General features: G+C 44.3%; 1 protein-coding gene across 2 annotated transcripts in view; it reads right to left on the bottom strand.

Annotated features, from left to right (window-relative positions):
• Window positions 1-14013, bottom strand: part of LOC120528202 (gastrula zinc finger protein XlCGF57.1-like) — a 43093-nt gene extending 29080 nt beyond the window's left edge. The window contains exon 1 of one of the 2 annotated variants that reach the window (XM_039752288.1): window positions 13870-14013. The gene's annotated coding sequence lies outside the window, so the exon portion shown is untranslated. The remainder of the gene's footprint in view (window positions 1-13869) is intronic. The other variant, XM_039752287.1, reaches the window with a different exon arrangement.
• Between the last annotated feature and the right edge of the window lie 1365 nt (window positions 14014-15378).

The following is a 15378-nucleotide window of genomic DNA, read 5'->3' as shown; positions in this document are numbered from 1 at the left end:
TACGCGTGACAGTATCAACCGCCCAGGAGACGTCTAATGGCAGAGAGCGACATGTGCCGCCTTGTGCTTTCTGCTTGCTAGTGATTGCTGCCATCAAGTGGCACATGGAAAAACTCTGAGCTGTGTTGTAACAGTTTGTAAAAGAAATATATATAGTTTGTGTGCATTTTATAAAAAAAGTAAAAAATAAAAATATATATATATTTTTGGCCCATAAGACTTGTGTTGACTATTTTTACATAGAAATGTGTATTTTTTATTGTTTTTATTATTTTTATAACTAATAGAGTGACACTGTGTGTAGATATAGATTCCTTTAGGTGTAAACTTTCAGTAGAGCCCTCATTGATATCTGTGGGTTGAAGCCTTCAAAAGTTATTACACTTTTTCCATACGTTCCAAAATGTGGATAATGGTCCCTCTAAAAAGCACCTGGACATGCCCACATAAAACTGGTGTAAAAATGTCATTTTACAGGTATTCTTTTCAAATTTGAAATGTGAGTAGTCAACAAGTTATTCTGTTGGTACATAGTGTGTTTCTGTCCCCACCTACCTACTGCAGCTTTATTTTCCTTTATTTTCACAAAAAAACTTAGGCGAGAACAAAAAAAATTCATTTTTCCTGTGAGTTCTAATGTGCATAACTTTTGATCAGTCACACCTACAGTGATTCTGACTACTAAGGGTGAAACTAGAGAATGTTACCTTTACAAAGAGACCAAACATGTGTTTATACTCCAGATAGTTCAATAACAGCAATGATTCTAATTTGGAGAGGTCGAATTACAAGCGATTTAGCAAAAATGACCCCGCTTGATAAGGGGTTAAAGGATCCAGTCCTCTGAATGGATTCTCTTCTTCATGAAATGACAGCCAAACAGAAATAAGACGTGAAGCGAGCCAACAGACAACCTGCTAAATCAGAACCTCAAACTCCAATTTCACTCCAACCAGTTTCTTAATGAGACGCCGATTCTTGCCGTTAATTAACTCTTTCAGAGCTTTTTTTTTTTTTTCTCCCGGGTCAGTTTTCTAAAAAGCATACAAAAGGAAGCACTAAATGCATGTAACATTAATCATTAGCTTCCTAAGACTGACTGAAACATGGCTGACGTACTTACTATATACCTTTTTGTCTATTTAAATTCTGAAAGGCACTTTCTGGAAAGGAAACAGCTACCTGCCTTTCACTTTTGATTCCCAGATCACTTGCATCAAAATCAGAGTTTGATCAGTCAGCAATAATATGCAAAAGAAAAAAAAAATCCTACTACCCAGATAGTATTTTGCTTTGCACATTCGCCCGACGTCAATGCCATTCTAGACGTTGTTAACTCTACGCTCTTCTCACACACACACACACAGGGATTCGATATCAGCTCAAGGAGTCTAACAGTCCTCCTGGCAAAGAGGGTCTCCCCGTAACGTGATGGCGTGTTTTGTCAGCGTCCACGGCTGTTTATTACCCCTAACTAAAGTCAACATCCAACCTCGACCTCCTGCTGTCGACATTAGCCCTAAAAGAGTTAAAGCCGTTATTGAATATCAGGACTTGTTGCTGCTCTCGTTCTGCCACAGCAGACTGTTGAGTTTCTGGTTTCCCCCAAAGACCACCGTCAAGATGTTTTGGTGACCCGAGCAGATCGACTTTACCGAGACCTTCACCTTTCTTTATTTTCAGGTGAGCTGGTCACGTGGCGGCTCCTTATTATTGTTTGTCTGCTCATTAAGGGAAAAGAGACAACTGAAGGGGGTCAGAGTCACGTCAATTAAAACAAGTTAATGGGCGGCAAAAAAAAAAAAAAAAATGGCTCACTACTTAAGAAGACGGTTAGAATGAAAACCTGCAGCGACTGCGGCCCACCAGGACAGGAGTTAACCGACCACAAAACCATTTATTTCTATGGCACATTTTCATACAAATGATGTAGCTCAAAGTGCTTCGCAGGATGAAGAAAGAGAAAAATAAAAATTAGACAATACTAATTAACACAGAATAAAAGTAAGCTCCGAGTTGGACACCCCCGATTTAGTGGCTCTCTGTGCAGAGGTTGCACGGTCTCAGCTTACTCCTTCTCCAAGTACTCCAGAGACAACCCAAAGGCACGCGGGTGAGGCTGAAAGGGGACTCCGAGTTGACCCAGTGTCACTATATGTGTGTGTGCGCACCCTGTGATGAAGTGACACCTCGCCTGGGGTTCATTCCTGCCTCGTAATGAATGCGGACAGGATCGGCTATGGCCCAGCACTTCTGACCCTCCTAGCTCGTTCTCTGCTTTTTCGCCTTTCTCCTCAGCCCTCCGCTGCCTCCAGCCTCCATCTTCTTGAATGTCGGGGACTTTGCAACCTTTTTGCTATACCAGGCGAACGAGACCTATAACTCCAAAAGTGAATCGTAGAGCGTATGAGAACATGAGGGCAACCACGGAGAAGGATATCAGGGAGGCTAAAAGGCAGTTAGAGAGGAAGAGAGCAGATAAGGTGAGAGACGACCCAGAGAGAGTCTTTCAGTATTTCATTAGTAAAGGAACAGTCGGGGCGGCACGGTGGAGCAGTGGGTAGCGCTGCTGCCTCGCAGTAAGGAGACCTGGGTTCACTTCCCGGGTCCTCCAAGCATGGAGTTTGCACGTTCTCCTCCCAAAGCCCAAAGATATGCAGATTAGGTGGATTGGCGATCCTAAATTGTCCCTGCGGTAGGCTGGCACCCTGCCCCGGGGTTTGTTTCCTGCCTTGCACCCTGTGTTGGCTGGGATTGGCTCCAGCAGACCCCCCATGACCCTGTAGTTAGGATATAGCAGGTTGGATAATGGATAGATGGATGGAAGGAACAGTCAAGGAAGGAGGTGAAGTGCATCAGAAACAGCAAAGGGGAATTAAAAGATACGGACAGTGAAATAGCAGATGCCCTAAACTCACATCTGAGGTCTTCACAAGTGAGGAAGTGGATAACTTCGCAGTAGTAACAGGGACTACTAAGGGATTTGGAAATTGTAAAGAGAGAGAGAGAGAGAGAGAGAGAGAGAGAGAGAGAGAGAGAAGAGCTGCTCAGATTAAATAGGCTGAAATCACACAAGACGCAAGTACCTGTGGAAAGAAGAAAGGAGGAGGACTCGCTCTCTATGTCAATACAAAGTGGTGCAACTCAGGACATGTAAACGTTAAAATCTCCACTTGCTGCAGGACATCGAACTGTTGGCCGTAAGTCTGCGCCCCTATTACTTGCCCAGAGAGTTTGGACACGCGATTGCTGTTATTGTTTACATCCCCCTCAAGCTTAACACGGAGATGGCGGCGACATCATCCATTCTGCAGTTGCTAAGTTACAAACGCAGCACCCTGAGGCACTTGTGCTAATCGCTGGAGACTTTAACCATGTGACGCTGGACAAAACATTACCTGCCTTCTCCCAGTATGTGGATTGTAACACTCGGGGAAATAGGACTATCGACCTACTGCAGGCAAACGTTAAAGACGCATACAGCGCCACCCCACTGCCACCGCTTGGGAAAGCAGATCATAACCTGGTTCTGCTTCAGCCTCAATACAAACCAAGAGTGAGGGCGCTACCTACAACTACACAGTCATTCAGGAAGTGGTCCCCTGAGGCAGAGCAGGCTATGAGAGACTGGAACTACAGACTGGGATATCCTGCTGGGGTCACATAGTGAGAACATTGAAGAGGCTGTTGAATGCACAACTGATTACATCACCTTCTTTATGGACATTGTAGTTCCAGTAAGAACAGTATGGTGCTATGCTAACAACAAGCCATGGATTACAAGTGACATCAAGGGCCTTTTGAACCAGAAGAAAAGGGCTTTTAAAGGTGGTGATCAGCATGAGCTCAAGTGCGTGCAGAAGGAACTCCGAGTCCAGCTCAGGGCGGCGAAACAGCAGTACAGGAGAAAGCTGGAGCAGAAGTTGCAGAACAACAGCATGAAGGAAGTGTGGGATGGGATGAAGATTATCACTGGCTGCAGCGCGAAGCGGGTGCCGCCATCGAGAAAGGCGTGGAGAGAGCAAACTAAATGAAGAACTTCTTTAACAGGTTTGATCACAGTAACTCACTCTCACCTCGGAGTACTGCATCCTCCAACCATCCTTCTGTTGATAACAGCATAGGTGAGACATCCCCACCCACAATTACAGCAGCCCAGGTGAACAGAGAGCTGAGGAGACTTTGTGCCAGCAAAGCAGCGGGTCCAGATGGTGTATCGCCACGGTTGCTGAAGGCCTGTGCGTTGGAACTGGGGAGTCCTCTACAGCATATCTTCAACCTGAGCCTGGAACAGATGAGAGTCCCAGTGAGCTGAATGACTTCCAGCCTGTCGCTCTGACGTCACATGTGATGAAGACCATGGAGCGGCTGCTGCTTCACTACCTGAGGCCACATGTCCGCCACACCCTCGACCCTCTGCAGTTCTCATACCAGGAGAAGGTGGAAGCGGAGGATGCCATCATCCATATGCTACACCGATCCCTCTCCCACCTGGACAGAGGCAGTGGTGCTGTAAGAATTATGTTTTTGGACTTCTCTAGCGCCTTCAACACCATCCAACCTCTGCTCCTCAGAGACAAGCTGACTGAGATGGGAGTAGATTCACACCTGGTGGCATGGATTGTGGACTATCTTACAGACAGACCTCAATATGTGCGTCTTGGGAACTGCAGGTCTGACATTGTGATCAGCAACAGAGGGGACTGTACTTTCTCCGGTCCTGTTCAGTCTATATACATCAGACTTCCAATATGACTCGGAGTCCTGCCACGTGCAAAAGTTTGCTGATGACACTGCTATTGTGGGCTGCATCAGGAGTGGGCAGGAGGAGGAGTACAGAAAGTTAATCAAAGACTTTGTTAAAATGGTGCGACTCAAACCACTTACACCTTAACACCAGCAAGAACATGGAGCTGGTGGTGGATTTTAGGAGGCCCAGGCCCCTCATGGACCCTGTGATCATCAGAGGTGACTGTGCAGAGGGTGCAGACCTTTAAATATCTGGGAGTGCAGCTGGATGACAAATTGGACTGGACTGCCAATACTGATGCTCTATGTAAGAAAGGTCAGAGCAGACTATACTTTCTGAGAAGGTTGGCATCCTTCAACATCTGCAGTGAGATGCTGCAGATGTTCTACCAGACAGTTGTGGCGAGTGCCCTCTTCTACGCGGTGGTGTGCTGGGGTGGCAGCATAAAGATGAAAGACGCCTCACGCCTGGACAAACTGGCAGGCTCCATTGTAGGATTACAGTTGGACAGTTTATCGTCTGTGGCAGAGCGACGGGCATTAAGCAAACTCCTGTCAATCATGAAGAATCAACTGAACAGTGTCATCTCCAGACAGAGGAGTAGCTTCAGTGACAGACTTTTGTCACCGTCCTGCTCCACTGACAGACTGAGGAGATCGTTCCTCCCCCACACTATGCAACTCTTCAATTCCACCCGGGGGAGTAAATGCGAACATTAATTTTATTTTAATTTTTTTTCATTTTTAATTACTATTTAATTTATTATTGTTTCTTTGTATCAGTATACTGTTGCTGGATTATGTGAATTTCCCCTTGGGATTAATAAAGTATCTATCTATCTATCTATCTATCTATCTATCAAATCACCAGGACCAGATCATATTTATTATGAGTTCTTAAGAAGGTTAGCGAGTACAGATAGAAACCCTTGACGCATATTTTTAGGAAGTCACTGTGCACTGGAGAGATTCTAAAGGACTAGAAAATGGAAAATATGATCCCATTATATAGAAAGGGTGACAGGGCAAATCCAATCAACTATAGGCCAGTAAGCTTAACATGCATTACAGGAAAATTAATGGAAGGAATTATTAATGCTGCGTTGGGCTGGCGCCCTTCCCGGGGTTTGTTCCTGCCTTGTACCCTTGGGCTGCCTGGGATTGGCTCCAGCAGACCCCCATGACCCTGTAATTAGGATATAGTGGGTTGGATAATAGATGGATGGATGGACCAGGTTATGGATATAGCGGGTTGGATGATGAATGACTGAATTAAGGATAAGATTGAGCAGCACATGACAAGTACAGGAGTTTACTGAACAGTCAGCATGGGGTCAGAAGAGGGAGGTCGTGTTTTACTAACAATTCTATGAGGAGGCAACAAAAGGATCTGATCACAGTGGGGCTTATGAGATTATTTATCTGGACTTTCAGAAAGCATTTGATGAGGTGCCACATGAGAGGTTGGGTAGCAAACTAAAAGAAGTGGCTGTTCAAGGTGTGGTGCATCGATGGGGGCAGAACTGGCTCAGACAGAGGAAGCAGAGGGTGATGGTGTGAGGAACCTCATCAGAACTGGCGGACGTTAAAGGAAATATTCTTAGTTTCGCAGTCCTTAGGTTTATGAAAAAAAAAAAAAAGCCTTAACACAATTTCAGAAAATATGACTCTGACTCAGTCTTGAACACGCCAACTCCATAACATCCAGAAAACTCTGGAGCCTGCACTGACTAATAGGAGTCCCTTCCACAGCGTTAAAGCAGCCCGCCCCAGTGAACATTGTACATGTCTAAATCCTTTTATAAAGTGGATGTCCTTTCCCTTTGGGCCTACCCTGCAGTCGGACGAAACTAACTGCTGCTCTAAAAGGGGGAAACTAACTGAAGTACTCGAAACAAATCTAAGCCCAACACCACTTAACAGAAAAAATAACACAAATATATATATCTCTTCCTATGGTTAGCCGACAGTTACAATAAAGCAAGCGAGAACAAAATCCTTAAACCAAAAATTAAACTCAATACCCCAACCCCTTCGCTGTCCTTTCCAGTTCACTGCGCATGCACCCGGACAAAGTGCCACGTTTAAAATCGCATTCTAACGTTCGCGTGCGTCTTTAATTGGAAGAAGCCGGCACATTAAAAAGGTTTAGGGTTGTCCAGATCTAATTATGCAATTTTCATTACGCTATAACGTATTAAGTTTATTACATAGAAAAACACCCGAAAAATACGGGACCATCGAGAAGTGTGCGAACTGGCGACATGAAGAATCATCTTCGCCGAACTGGAATCGCCCCTCAAGATAAATCAAAGTCATCCAGGCGATCTGGATCTGCATAATTAGATCTGGACCATCCTGCATAACATGGATATTCTAACATGTTTACACACGGAATAAAGGAAAAAAACATACGGTGGGAACAGCTGCAATAAAACATTTGAATTATATCAAGCTGAAAAGCCTTAACAAAGCAATCGCCTTATTTAATTGTGTTTTATCGCGATCGCAAACTTATTAAAGCTTTGGAATATATCAATAAGCCAATGCGTACAAAAACTATAAAATGATGGCATACTTCTGACGAGCCTCGTCTTATGTTTATAAAATTTAGCGAGTATAAAGCACTAGGTTATTATGCGCCCTAGCCAAGGGTTATTAGCGCGTCAACCGACTGTTCGGTGTAACCACGGCTGCATTTTCCACCCCCATATGATCTGCGCCCTAAGCGAATGCCTAATTCACTTTAATGGTGGCGCCGGCCCTGTCCCCCAAAGGCAGAAGGACAAACGCTTTCTTTGTCTGCTTGTACTTCTCAGCGCACGCTATGCGTCTATTGTACCGAATGGATCCCATGCTATACTGCATTTCAACTGGAATCTATTCGATTTCTTCTTGGGACCTACGAGGGAAAAAAAAAAAAATAATAATAACACCTGCATTCATTTATTATATTATATATATATATATATATATATATATATATATACACCGCTCAAAAGAATTAAAGGAACACTTTTGAATCAGAGTATAGCATAAAGTCAATGAAACTTCTGGGATATTAATCTGGTCAGTTAAGTAGCAGAGGGGGTTGTTAATTAGTTTCAGCTGCTGTGGTGTTAATGAAATTAACAACAGATGCACTAGAGGGGCAACAATGAGATGACCCCCAAAACCGGAATGAATGGTTTAACAGGTGGAGGCCACTGACATTTTTCCCTCCTCATCTTTTCTGACTGTTTCTTCACTAGTTTTGCATTTGGCTACAGTCAGTGTCACTACTGGTAGCATGAGGCGATACCTGGACCCTACAGAGGTTGCACAGGTAGTCCAACTTCTCCAGGATGGCACATCAATACGTGTCATTGCCAGAAGGTTTGCTGTGTCTCCCTGCACAGTCTCAAGGGCATGGAGGAGATTCTGGGAGACAAGCAGTTACTCTAGGAGAGCTGGAGAGGGCCATAGAAGGTCCATAACCCATCAGCAGGACCAGTATCTGCTCCTTTGGGCAAGGAGGAACAGGATGAGCACTGCCAGAGCCCTACAAAATGACCTCCAGCAGGCCACTGGTGTGAATGTCTCTGACCAAACAACCAGAAAGACTTCATGAGGGTGACCCAAGGGCCCCATGTCCTCTAATGGGCCCTGAGCTCACTGCCCAGCAGCATGCAGCTCGATTGGCATTCGCCATAGAATACCAGAATTGGCAGATGCACCACTGGTGCCCTGTGCTTTTTACAGATGAGAGCAGGTTTCCCCCTGAGCACGTGACAGAAGTGAAAGGGTCTGGAGAAGCCATGGAGAACATTATGCTGCCTGTAACATCATTCAGCATGAGCAGTTTGGTGGTGGGTTAATGATTGTCTGGGGAGGCATATCCATGGAGGGTCACACAGACCACTACAGGCTTGACAAAGGCACATTGACTGCTATTAGGTATCAGGATGAAATCCTTGGACCCATTGTCAGACCCTATGCTGGTACAGTGGCTCCTGGTGCACGACAATTCCTGGCCTCATGTGGTGAGAGTATGCAGGCAGTTCCTGGAGGATGAAGGAATTGATACCATTGACTGGCCACCACACTTTCCTGACCTAAATCCAATAGAACACCTCTGGGACATTATGTTTTGGTCCATCCAATGCCACCAGGTTGCACCTCAGACTGTCCAGGAGCTCAGTGATGTCCTGGTCCAGATCTGGGAGGAGATCCCCCACAACACCATCTGTCATCTCATTAGAAGCATGCACCGATGTTGTCAGGCATGTATACAAGAACACAGGGGCCATACAAAGTGCTGCGTACAATTTGGAGTTGCTGAAATTCAGTTTGGGCAAAATGGACTAGCCTGCCACATCATTTTTTCACCCTGTTATTTGGGGCGTCTTTGAATTCAGGGCTCTGTAGGTTGATCATTTTCATTTCCATCAAACGATGTGGCATCCTTTTGTTCCTAACACATTACCCAGTCTATATCAGTATAGATATCCAGGAGGATTTCTTGTTCCCATTGAGATCTGATGTGTTTTCAAAGTGTTCCTTTAATTTTTTTGAGCAGTTTTTATATATATCTATATCTATCTATATATATATATGTATGTGTGTGTATTATATATATATATATATATATATATATATATATAGTTTATTTTTTAAATAATTCTGTTGAAGCATGGTTGAAAATCAATGTCTGACTTTCATTCGTTAAATTTCATAGAATTTTTATTTATTATTACTTTTGTCAGATTAAAGTTATTTCTGTGACCATTGTGAGTGGTCTATGTGGTATATACAGTATATATATATACTGTGTAACTTGCGTAAGTAGCATAATGGCACAACGAGAAACCTACATATTATGTGTGTAGTCGGATAAAGCGAATGCCGGTATTCACGCCAGCCAGGTTATAATAATAATAATAATAATAATAAGTTGCATTGAGAGCCTTTCACTAACTCAATGTCGCTTTACATACAGTGTGTAAAAAAAAAAAAAAAGAGGTTATGATGGCAAAGACGTGCAGCGCTTTTTTGGGAATACGTCTACATTACATGGCAGCGGACTGCAAGAGTGGAGTAGAGAAGCGTAACAGCAACATAAGTAAAAGATATGCGCAGGATTATGACAGTTGATAGATGGGCCGTTATACTGACTTTTCGGGTTCAAAGGGTTTAAAAACGCGCCCATCGTCAGTCTGAACTCTCACGGCTCGTTTACAGTAAGTTAAAGTGTAATGAATATTTTATAATTAGATGTGGACCACCCTGTATAACGCCCGATTAGTGTCACACCATCACATGAATGTGTGCTAAAGCCCAAAGGACTTAAATCAAAGCTTTATTTCTTTCTTTCTCTTTCTGTTGTTTCTCTGCCTGACCTACCTGGATAAAGGTCTTTCTCTGAATTGCCATTCCCAATATTTCTTTTCCCTTACCTACAAGTGTCTTTTTTGGGGAAATTTTTTTCTTGTCTTCTTAGGGGTGGGTGGGAGCCTATCAATAATCAGGGCCTGTTAATTGCAGCAACCTTCATGTGAGTTTGGGCTATACAAGAAATAAATTGTTGTATACTTGTAAGACTGCATGTGACAATAACGGAGACCCGGATACCTGCAAACCCTAGAAACACCAATGGCGTCCGTTAAACTTAGCTGGTCCCTCATAAGGTTTACTCCATCGTAATATACATTTACCGGACAAAAACCCCTTCTCTTGCCCCAGCAAATGCACGGCATTACTAACATTAAGTCTCAAATAAAGGGTATTCTTCCCTCAATTTTTAAGGCCTCCATTAATTTAAATATGTTAATTAATGAATCAGGTGCACAGTGATGCAATGGCAGTCCGCGGTCTCATAGGCTGTACTAATCAGGTCAGTCATGTGACCAAACATTGCAAAGCACCCACTGCATGCCCCCATTACACTATGGCTCAGATTAGGCTGAGCTGACTCAAAGGGCATTTTGTGACTAAACTTGCGGGCACCACCCAACTTACATCACAGGTAATAATAATAATCCTTGACATTTATATAGCGCTTTTCTGAGTCAGTGGGGAGTCACTTCAACCACCACTAATGTGTAGCATCCACCTGAATGATGCGACAGCAGCCATTTTGTGCCAGTGCGCTCACCACACATTGGCTGTTAGGTGGTGAACTGGGTGAGACATAGTTAGCCAGTTAGACACAGGGGATAATTAGGGGGCCAGAATGACCAGACCGTGGTGGGCGATTTAGCCAGGACATCAGGATACACCCTACACTTTATGGAGGATGCCCAGGGTTCTTTAATGACCACAGAGAGTTAGGACCTTGGGTTTACACTCATTCGAGGATGGCACAATATTTACAGCACAGTGAACTCCTCTTCCAGCAGCAACCCAAGCTTTTTCCTAAATGGCCTGCCATCTAATTACTGGCCAGGCTTGAAAATGCTCAGCTTCAGGTGGATGACCTCTTCGGAAGTGCAGGTGGTGTGGCTGCTGGCTAAATACAAGGACGTGGATTGAATATCCACTGACAGGTACAAGAACTTGGGCTATCATACACTTCAAAATTACAAGACAGAACCAGCATACCCACGAAAAACCATAGCTCCTTGGATTTTATTAGGTATTTGTTGACAGTGCTGTAATCAAAAAAATAATTCAAACTAAACAACCAATCCTGGAAGCCAGAGTGGGGGTGGGGGGGGTTTGAGTAGACGAGAGAGAGAGAGAGAGAGAGAGAGAGAGAGAGAGAGAGAGAGAGAGAGAAAGAAAGAAAGAAAGAAAGAAAGAAAGAAAGACAGAAAGACAGAAAGACAGACAGACAGCTGGCCAAAGCATCAGCAGATTATCTTCAATGGCTCCCAAACAGTGACTCTGTACTCCCAATAAAAGCCCAAATTATCTAACTTGTGTGCAGGCTCCATGTTTGACCCATCCCACCGTGGGTCCAAGCGGGTTTGCTCCAGTTTTCTCCCACAGTCCAAAGACATGCAGGTTGAGTGGGCCGGTGGCGCTAAATGGTCCCCTGATGGATGTGTGTGTACAGTGTGTGTGTGTGTGTAACGGGTGTCACCCTGCCATGAGCTGCTGCTGCTGCTAAGATTGGCTCCAGCTGCCCCCTTCTGCCCTGGCTAAACGAGTTTAGAAGACGGGTAGATCCACAGACTCTGTAATCCATCCTGCCCAATGCCTGTCCCCAAATCTCAAAACAGGTAGACAGATACTCTGCACTAGAGGTAAATATCCAAACTATCAGTAAGTAACATTTTTAAATTTCTTCTAATACTCTTTTCTTCTTTTTTTCCCCTCGGGGAACTCTACAGCTGACGTTACTAATGCCCATCCAGCTCCACGCTGGCTTTTGACAGTCGAGCCTCCAAGGCCACCAAAATGGCCATGGCTGGAGTTGCAGCCCGGTTTCTTCTAGCATCACATATCTACATTACAACAGATGAAATCAGTGCGAGCCTGTAAATGGTTGTCTTTTCTTTTTCTTTTGAAACAGGTTAAAAACTTTCGGTAGCCAGTGAAACATTTAACACATTGAGACGGTGCTCTACAGTTATTTTTTCCTGCAGGCCCGTTTAATTCTGTGTTGTTCATTCAGGTGCAATTTAGGGCAGCAGAGGTACCGTCACTCCCTCGATTTTTAAACCTTTTGCCCACGACGTGTGCTGCCGTAGCTCTTTAATGTTATTATGTGTGATTTGAACATTAGACTTCATCACAAATTTCCTGTACAAACATAAGGCACTAGAACTTGTCAACACTCACATTCATAGGCAGCAGCACTCCTCCTCCTCCTCTTCCTCCACATGCTTGTGTATTCGCTGCATTAGAATAGAAATTGAATTGTGGGACAGGCACTAAAGTGAACGTGGACCAGGTTTGGCTGGCTGCTGCCATTTTAAGATCAGGACTGCGGGTGGATGGGAATTGCGGTTTTTGGGAAGGGCTGTGATGCACATTAAGCTTAACGTCAAAATTGTTGACTACTGAAGTTCATTATTCCTGTGCCTTCACGGCCAAAATTTCCATTATTTGTTTTCATGAATATTGTAATGGCACTGATGATTTGAGTCAGCTAGGAATGAGTCGCCCAAGTATGAGCTGGCAGTACGTCACCAGTGGCAGAGGCTCCTATATATAACGGTAATCTAGCAGAGTCGCATATCTTTCCAACTAGTGCAGAAAACAGTCTTTTTAAGGATAGCGAGCCACCTCAAAGAGACCCGAAAAGAGCAGAGAGTTCATCTGTTGTGCCGCTTGGCGCCAACGCTACATTGGTGTCAGAGAAGTGGGATGTGAAGAAGCAGAACACCGAGTGTCTCAGAGACCTAACATGGACCTGCTTGGCTCTACAAGGAAGATGCTGGAGAGTCTCGAGGCTCAGATCCATCATCTGGAGTGGCGATTGCAGGAGCAGCAGTAGGTTTGGGGTGTGTTACAGTCGAGAGAGTGGTGTTAAAAATGCACAGACAGCTCATAAAGGCGTTGGAATCTCAAAGCGGAGGTCCAGACCTAGATTGCTGTTTATAGCTCCAGGTCAGTCAAATAAACTAGCCAAGGGAGCGGTATATCCGCATCTCCATACAAGGAAGTTCGTCTACTTGCTTATATCTGACCAGCATTGAATGCTGAATACTTGGTTCATTACGCGATTCCAGCAGTGAGCGGAGTTCATGACGGCGCTGTACGGGACTATCAGGGGCAGCGAGTGGCTGCGCGTGCACGTGACAGACACCACTGAGCATGCGTGGGATTAAATAATATATATATATATATATATATATATATATATATATATATATATATATATATATAGCGAGCAAGCTCGAGCACAAAAAGAGATCGCCAGCAAATCAGGACTAAATTACAAGCAGCGCTCTCTCCACGGAACACCTCGACCGCTAAACGGAAAATTCCCACACCACTCCTGCTCCAAGCGAGCGACCCAAAACCCAGTCATTCACAATAAACGTAAAGCAATGAGGGAGCATCCCTTAAAGTCAACACCTTAATGTCGCGCATGTGGGCCAGATTTGAGCGATCAGTGCGCTGCATAATCACCACTTAAAATATGTAATCGCTCTGCGTGACGCGTCATCCCTCATCGCCGGGGATTCCTACCTGTGCGCGACACCCGCAGCCGACTTGAAGTCTCACCTTCTGCTGTTTTCCTTGGCCTTGAGGCGTCAAAGTAATCTCAACACGGGTGCCCGATTCAAGTAGTGGCTGCGAGCTCCAAGAAAGCAGGCGAGCCATAAATATACGTCATCCGTCTGCGACGCCGGAGATGTAACCCCGCCCTCTCATCTGCGCACGCGTCTTCTTGTTTCAATGTGGGACAGCTTGAGGCTTAACACACATCAATGAGAGCCGCATTAGCTATAGCCAAGAGACTCCAGTGAACGAGGAGCGTGTCTCCACTATCACAGGCAAAAGGGAGCAGAAGAAGAGAATAGAAATAAAGAATAAAACAGACAAGGAGGCGGAGTGCCGGTGAGCAACGGGAGCATCGAGCGGGGAGGGAGCAATCGGGTGGGAGAAGAGAGGAAACCAACTGGAGCGGGACGGGACCAGGAATGTCATGAGGGGCAGAAGAAACAAGGGCAGCGTGTGGGCAATGAATAATGAGAATGAGGATGAGAGGATGAAAGAGAAAAGAGAGCCGCGGCGATTTGCCGATGTGCTTCGTATAGATGGTGACGGAATTTCGCGCGCATCACTGACCGCGCACTTCCACTTCAGATTGTAACGTTGTTGCATTCCCAAGATTAATATAAATATATATATATATATATATATATATATATATATATATATATATATATATATATATATATTGGTGTGTGGGTGTGTTTGTGTGTGTCCTGTGGTGGGTTGGCACCCTGCCCAGGATTGGTTCCTGCCTTGTGCCCTGTGTTGGCTGGGATTGACTCCAGCAGACCCCGTGACCCTGTATTCGGATTCAGCGGGTTAGAAAATGGATGGATGGATGGATATATATATATTTGTGGGAATGCGAGACACAAAGTTTATTCTTGTATTATTAATTATTATTTTATTATTTATTTGTCTTATCGTGACATTCTTCTGAGTTAGTAAAGTCTAGAAAGGTATCGATTTCATAAAGCTATTGTAACAATCATAACCTGCATGTCTTTTTGCATAAGAGCAACTGTAAACCTGCTTTTGCCCACCCCTGTATATATGTGTGTATATATTTTCTTATCTAATACGCTACCATGGCTGTTCGTTTGTCTGTCCAGGATTTTAAATCACCTGTGGCTCGCAAACCCTTTGAACTATTGACCGGAAATTTGGTACACATACACTATGTGACGTCTACTATCCGCTTGTTGGGTGGCGATTGACCTCTAAGGTTATTCCTCTGTTTATTTTATTTTATTTTATTGTAGAATCAACTGTCAGCAGCAGCCAATGGGCGGCTGTGCGGTTCATGTGTACGGGCGCCGTTCTCATCGCTACTACCTTTGCCATCACTTTCCCTACCTCTTCATATTTAAATCATTCCTGAGGCAGATTGAAGACTTAAGTGCCAGCTTAAGTGAAAAATAAAAAATGACAGAAAATGTACTAAGTAATTGCAAAACAAAAAAAGACCTAATCAGTTTT

The sequence above is a fragment of the Polypterus senegalus genome, chromosome 4, assembly GCF_016835505.1.
Source record: "Polypterus senegalus isolate Bchr_013 chromosome 4, ASM1683550v1, whole genome shotgun sequence".
Classification (NCBI taxonomy): Eukaryota; Metazoa; Chordata; class Cladistia; order Polypteriformes; family Polypteridae; genus Polypterus; species Polypterus senegalus.
The sequence above is the reverse complement of the archived record's forward strand: the minus strand, read 5'-3'. Positions and strand labels throughout refer to the sequence as shown.